This window comes from Sinocyclocheilus anshuiensis, unplaced genomic scaffold, assembly GCF_001515605.1.
Source record: "Sinocyclocheilus anshuiensis isolate Anshui unplaced genomic scaffold, SAMN03320099.WGS_v1.1 scaffold553, whole genome shotgun sequence".
NCBI lineage: Eukaryota > Metazoa > Chordata > Actinopteri > Cypriniformes > Cyprinidae > Sinocyclocheilus > Sinocyclocheilus anshuiensis.
In genome coordinates, this window is record NW_015539821.1 from 2,592,217 (window position 1) to 2,598,851 (window position 6,635).

At 35.0% G+C, this 6,635-nt stretch overlaps 1 protein-coding gene across 3 annotated transcripts in view; it reads left to right on the plus strand.

Moving 5' to 3' along the window:
* The first annotated feature begins 2,688 nt into the window (after positions 1 to 2,688).
* The window catches only part of LOC107684097 (bifunctional heparan sulfate N-deacetylase/N-sulfotransferase 2-like), a 66,985-nt gene continuing 63,038 nt past the window's right edge, over positions 2,689 to 6,635 (plus strand). For all 3 annotated transcript variants that reach the window (XM_016480277.1, XM_016480279.1, XM_016480278.1), the window contains exon 1: positions 2,689 to 2,814. The gene's annotated coding sequence lies outside the window, so the exon portion shown is untranslated. The remainder of the gene's footprint in view (positions 2,815 to 6,635) is intronic.

The window sequence follows — 6,635 nt, forward strand, 5'->3', positions numbered from 1 at the left end:
TCTTAGTGACTTAGGAGTCCTCTTCACTACTCATAAATCGGCGAGTTATGAGCTACTTTTAGCCTTAAGATGTTTTGTGAATACGGGCCCTGATCTAGCTGTATCTAGAAAAAGATTCTTCAGTCTGTTTCATATTTTAACCCCCTTTTGACTCTTTCTTCATTACAGAATAGAATTTCAGTGATATTCATGCAAATAATGGCAGATTTTTTGTAGAAGAAAGAAAAACGTAAATAACAAGGGCTCTTTAAAATTGGTCATTAAAAAGGCAATAGGCATCTAAGATGATGATGCATGGCTGAGAATGTAAAAGCCAAGTGTCAAATACATTCAAATTTGTAAGGCCAATTTTATTGATTGCACATTTGGACTTGAACGATTTCCATTTGTGTAAAATATAAATGGCTGAGGTGAAAGTAGTATGACATTTAAAAAGTCTAAGTGATTATCTTGTCAGGTATATCTCATTGGCTGCTATTTTCGTATGGGCATAAATGTCCATTTTTATGGGTGCAACAAATAAGAATCACACCCTAAAACACTGACTCAATTTACTGCAAGATCTGAAATGAAAGCCAGTTCTTAACATTAGAAAGTTATATTCAGCCTGCTTTATAATCAGTGCATATTGTCTTACAGATTCTTCTAATAATATGGAATTGCCTGCTAAATTAGTTAACAGGCATATATTATTCATGTATTCTTAATGTAAGTGGAGCTATGCCTTCCGATGGGCCTGCATATTTCTACAGCATTATATTGCTATAAAAACCATTAGTCCTACACATTCATCATGGATTCGCAAGAAAAAAAAGAGTGGTTTGGTTTAGATCTCAAATCACTACTTTTTTTTTTTTTTTGCTTAGTAGGTCTTGTAGGTTCATTTTGGAGATGTATTAAATGCAAACTGGACTGTACTGAGTGCTCCTCCTCTCTAAAGACTCGCTTCTTTCTGTGTTTTGGATGGTGCCTGCTTAGATCTTCAAAAGCCATTCTAAAAGTAAACTACACAGAAGACTGTTTAAAGTGGCCAATCACTGCATCAGAGCTTTGGGACTCTTCATCAAGGGCCGTGATAAAGAGCTCATCTCCCCGACACACTGGAGAGGGCTGATGTCTGTTGCATGTCATGCAAGCATCTGTTAGTATGTTGATGTTCTCAGTCATTACCAAGTCTTTGATTTTCTGTAAAAAAGCTTTGAATATTTTAATGTGTGACAAGTGCCAAAATAAAGTGACCTCTTCTTGTGGCATTCACATGTTCACATGGTTTTATTATTTATATTTATTAGAAATACATTTTTGAAAATGATTTGATAAATTTGAAATGGATTATAGTTAGAATTTAATTGTGATAAGACATTCTACCACTGAACTGTTTTGTGCTGCAAAAATAACATGCTACAAAATTTCCACAAAATAAATGTTGATAAAATAAATGATAAAATAATCTTTACCATAAAGAAATATGAGTTTTAACTTTGGTTTCTACTGTAATCCAAATTTACTGTATGTCACCAAAATTTACATGACGGTAAATACTATTTTGGCAGAAAACTAGGGTTATATAGCCATCATTTTTACTCTCTTTTTTTGTTTGTTACACATAAGAACTTGATGTAAAATATATATTTATTATTAATAATATGTTTTATTTATAAACTGTACCTATGTCCTTCATAAACATTTTTTTACTAAAAATGACGCTAACAATGAATAGCTGATGCCAGGTTAATATGGTTATTTTTCTATAGATTTTAAGAAAAATCAAACAACTTTTTAAAAATGTATTTATTTTGCACATTTTGATTTAGTTATCACAGCTATGAACCATGATTTTGTACTTGGTGATTGGTCTGCAGGTGGCATTGCTTATTATAGACAGCATCTGATTCGACAAATATCTTTTTTTAAGAGTACACTCTTAAAAATAAAGGTGCTTCAAAAGGTTCTGCAAGCGATGCCATAGAAGAACCATTTTTGGTTCCACAAAGAACCATTCAGTCAAAGGTTCTTTAAAGAACCATTTCTTTCTTACCTTTTTGCAATCTGAAGAACCTTCTTTCACCACAAAGAACGTCTCAGGTTACTTATGTAACCATGGTTCCCTGAGTAGGGAACGAGACACTGCGTCCTCTAGGTTTCCCATAGCGACCCCTAGAGGACGCAGTTCGAAGTTCCCATGAAAGGGAACCTTTTGTGAAACAGAAAGGTTCTTCAGATGTTAAAAGTTCTTTATGGAACCATTTAGACAAAAATGTTCTTCTATGGCATCGTGAAGCACCTTTATTTTAAGAGTGTAGGCTACATAATTTATTAACATAATCATCAAGTAATATATACCATTATTTATATATATATATATATATATATATATATATATAATCGTTTTATTAATACAAATATCAATATGTTATCAATAATAACAATAATATTTATTATATTCATTCATTAATTTATTTACATTTTTTATTAATTAATTTGTTTTTAATTTATCACCTAAACACATTATTCATCTGATAGAATGTTTCATTCAAAAATCACCTTATCAATCAGCAAAAATAACTAGTAGGTAGCACACCACGACAGGGGTGTAGTGCATGGATGGAGGAGCTCAGAACTTCGGGCTGTTTTGTAAAGAACCCTCCCCGCCCTCGCGCCCGTCCGCTGCTCTCGCTCATTCGAACTTGCGCGCTGAAGATGGCGGAGCAGCGCGAGCGGCGCATGATGCGCTCACGAGACATCAAAGTTCTTTCCGTGGCGTTCAGTTGATTCGGATTTTCGCGACCGCTCAGAAAGTGGGCATTTCAAACGGTAAGGGGATGTGTGATGAGTGCTGCGTTGCATGCGCGGAGTGTAGGGCTATTTGCTTTCTCTGGAAACACACGAGCACACTGGTTTGGCGTTGACTTCAGTTGCAATGTGGCAGTCCGGCAGATGCAGGAACATCTCGCCTTCAGCCTTAAGCGATGCAATGCATGAGGACTAGAGTGTTGCGTGACATGTTTGAAGAACTAGGTATGTACTAGGAGATTGCTTATAGATTGAAGACAAATCAGTGCTATTGTTTGCAAAGTTGTAATGTTTACAGTTTCCTTGAGACCATAAAATTCTCTACAGTCAGTACAGTAGGTAGGGGAGAGACCTGTCAAAATGTTTAAATGCCTCTTGAAATGCGTTTTGTCGTTTATTTTTAGTTTGTGTTAGGCTTTTAAGTGACTGTTGCACATGTATGTGGTGGAATGGGATTATTTATTTATTTGTAGCAGAGATTGACAGATGTTGCTTTTATTTGACCGATAACGATTATTTTTATATTTAAGTGTTCGATTAATTTTATACATAACTGATTTTTAATTTTAGACAGTAATGTTGATTAGAATACAAAATATGGATATATTTATTATGAATTTTTGATAAATAATAATCATTATTGTTTTGAGATCTAAATGTTCACAAATTTTCATTATTGTTTGTAATAATTTTGCTGCTTCATAAGCTACAAATTACTTGAGAATGAATGGCTTTTAAAATTAATGCTTATTTATCCAAAAAATAATATTTTACGTTCTTTTTTACCTGTGCATGCCATTTTCTGTGCTGTTTTTTAGATACTGAGCAAATAGTGCCATTTATCAGTAGCCCAAAAAGAAAGAACCGATAACCAATTAGCCTAAGTTTGTAAATGCGAATAATGAAAATTACTTGAGAATGAATGGCTTTTAAAATTGCTGCTTATTTATCCAAAAATAATATTTTACGTTCTTTTTTACCTGTGCATGCCATTTTCTGTGCTGTTTTTTAGATACTGAGCAAATAGTGCCATTTATCAGTAGCCCAAAAATAAAGAACCGATAACCAATTAGCCTAAGTTTGTAAATGCGAATAATGAATATCGGTTACAAAATATCGGAACCATTTATCGGTCTGTGTCTATTACAAAGGACTTTGTCGCAGTTATTCCCATTTGCTAATTCAAAGGACAAATAAACATGTTGATGTATCTTTTTGCTAAAACCTGACTTACAGCCTGTTATTGTTTTGCTGTGGGCATTTGGGGTATTGTCAGCGTGCATTCTGTGATATTCTGCCAAGGTGTGTGTGGAAATTTTCTCTTGATGTGTTTATTTTGTTTGTGTCATGCACATCAAAAATGTTTTTGAGAGAAAAGCCAAGAGAATATAATTTGCTGTCATTCTGACATAAGAATATCAGTTAAATGACATATTTCAACACAAGGGCCTGTTTGCTTTTGAGATGCTTGTTAAAGTTTTAAGTTTTCAGGGAATTGCTGGACTGTATGATATCTGTTTTCTTCCCTGTGAGGCTTCACGGCAAGATAGTTTCACTGGCTGTGCGTCCAAGCACATCCATTTCTGTGATGTAACACTATAAATTATAAGTCAAATAAAAATGAAGTCTCATTTAATGTGCTATTGATAAGATGTTTGTGGTTCCATATAAAAATGAAACGTGGGTGAACCTAGAGTGTAAAGACACAAAAGACTGTATTGAAAATTTGAAAGAAATGACTACTGTTGCTGGTGGAGTGATGGCACATTTGAAATGAAATTTTGAAAGTCGTTTTTTAGCCCTTTTAGCTTCAACTCAAAAGTAATTACATTCTGCAACTATTGAAGTAGGAGAAGAAAATAATAAAAGAGCTTCCGCCTCCTTTGAAATGAACCTATTAATGCCTCTCATTCGACTGAGGAACCCAATGAGTGCTGGTCAGAGAGATGAAGATGAATACTAGTCATCGAGTGCCTCATTGATGTCCTTGATGAGTCAGATATAATTAAACATTGTTGCTCGAAGGCTTCATTCTCCAGGCTGTAATTTGCTTCATGAAGAGCTTAATCAGTGCTCGATAAAAGTGGAGCCAAACCTGTTTACATGCTTACTGTGTAAATAGACCTACCTTATCTGCTCACGACAGCCACCTCCTTCAATCTGTCATATACCCTGGATGCACATTAAACACAGTCACACATGCACACACACTCTTATAAATTAGTTAATTACCTTATTTGTAATGCACTTTCATGCACATATAATACCGAGTGCTGGTCATCAGCTTACTTGTGTCCAGTTGACAATGACATCAAGTGAATTGAAAGGATTTTTCTACAGTCTGAATAGGTGAGTCAACAAATATGTTCTTTTCTTTGTAAATGGAGCAAAACCTACTTCATTACTGTATATGAAAGCTAATCCTTGCAGTGCAAACCAAGGCCATGGTATATTAGTGGCTGATAACACAGTGTCAGGCCAATTCAAACACAATTGGCCAGTGTTTTTTTTTTTTAGCATGAGTAATTGCTATATTTAATGGGACTAATCAAAATGTGGTTGGTTTGTATGTGTCTTGTTTAATTAACTCACGTTCAGTAGTGTAGTACCCACAGTGCACCCATTGTCTGCTAACAATTTTTAGTGTTCTATTGTCATTTGGCTGTTCCATAGTTTAGACTTTATGTAATGCTTTTTCATTACTGTTTCAGAGTTTGTTTTATAAGGGGGCTTGCGTGGTGGCATTCTGTTTGTGGTGTGGAATGCTGCAATGCCTGGTTGCAGTCCTAACCAATATCTATAAAACGTTCTTTCTTCAGTTCCCAAAGACTGAGTTGCTATGAGTCACTGAATTCTCAGAGTACTGATTTCATTTTGAATTTACAAGATGTTTTGTTGGATTCCATCTCTCTGTTCTTAAAGGCCTAAAAGGCAGTTGAATTCACTAAATTAGCATCATAGATATGCACAGATAAGGCTATCCCACAATGCACATGCTCAGCACACAAATCCATGATTGCGGACAAAGCAAGACAAATGTTGATCACAAGTATAGTTATGTATGTAATTTTTGATACAAAATAGTTCATTTTATTTAAAAATTGGCTTTTTACCTAATAAATGTTATGTATTTGTGGCTATTGTGTTGTTAGTTTAGCAACATGCTAATGTCTAACTCCTGGGTGTTTAGTTGCTATTGTGCCCTTCAAGTGGAGTTGGGAACATAATTGCTTATTCCAAGCACTTGAATGATCAAGTGAACTCTTGTTTACAAGTGAGAAATTAGATGAATTCTAGAATGATACACGAGTTGCTGAGTCGTGGTGTTGAAAGGGGCACGCTAGTTTAAAACATGGGAGGAAAAATTGATCTGTAGTATTGAGAATATAATACTTATAATCAATTTATTGAGATCAGTTATCAGAATGCAAGTCTGTACTTAAGGCTGGGCGATTTTCCCGATTTTATCGATTAATTAGAATTTATTGTTTTGCCACGATTGCCACGAATCGAGGAATCTCGATTTTGAATAGAAATATTACCAAATGTTAGAATAAGACACTTTGACAATATGCCGGTGATAACAGTAAAGAGAAAAGAACGATCCAACCGCATGTCGGCGCACGTGATTAACCGCTCACGTGTGACGCGCTCTGTGAAGGACCATAAATTTAGCGCTAGGCGTCATTCACACAGCGCTTTTGGTTTGACAAAGATGCGACGCGGGCAGTGGAATAGGCAAAAAATGTAAGAAGATGGGAGTGAACTTCTTTTAAAGGGGTCATATGATGTTGCTAAAAAGAACATTATTTTGTGTATTTGGTGTAATGAAATGTGTTTAT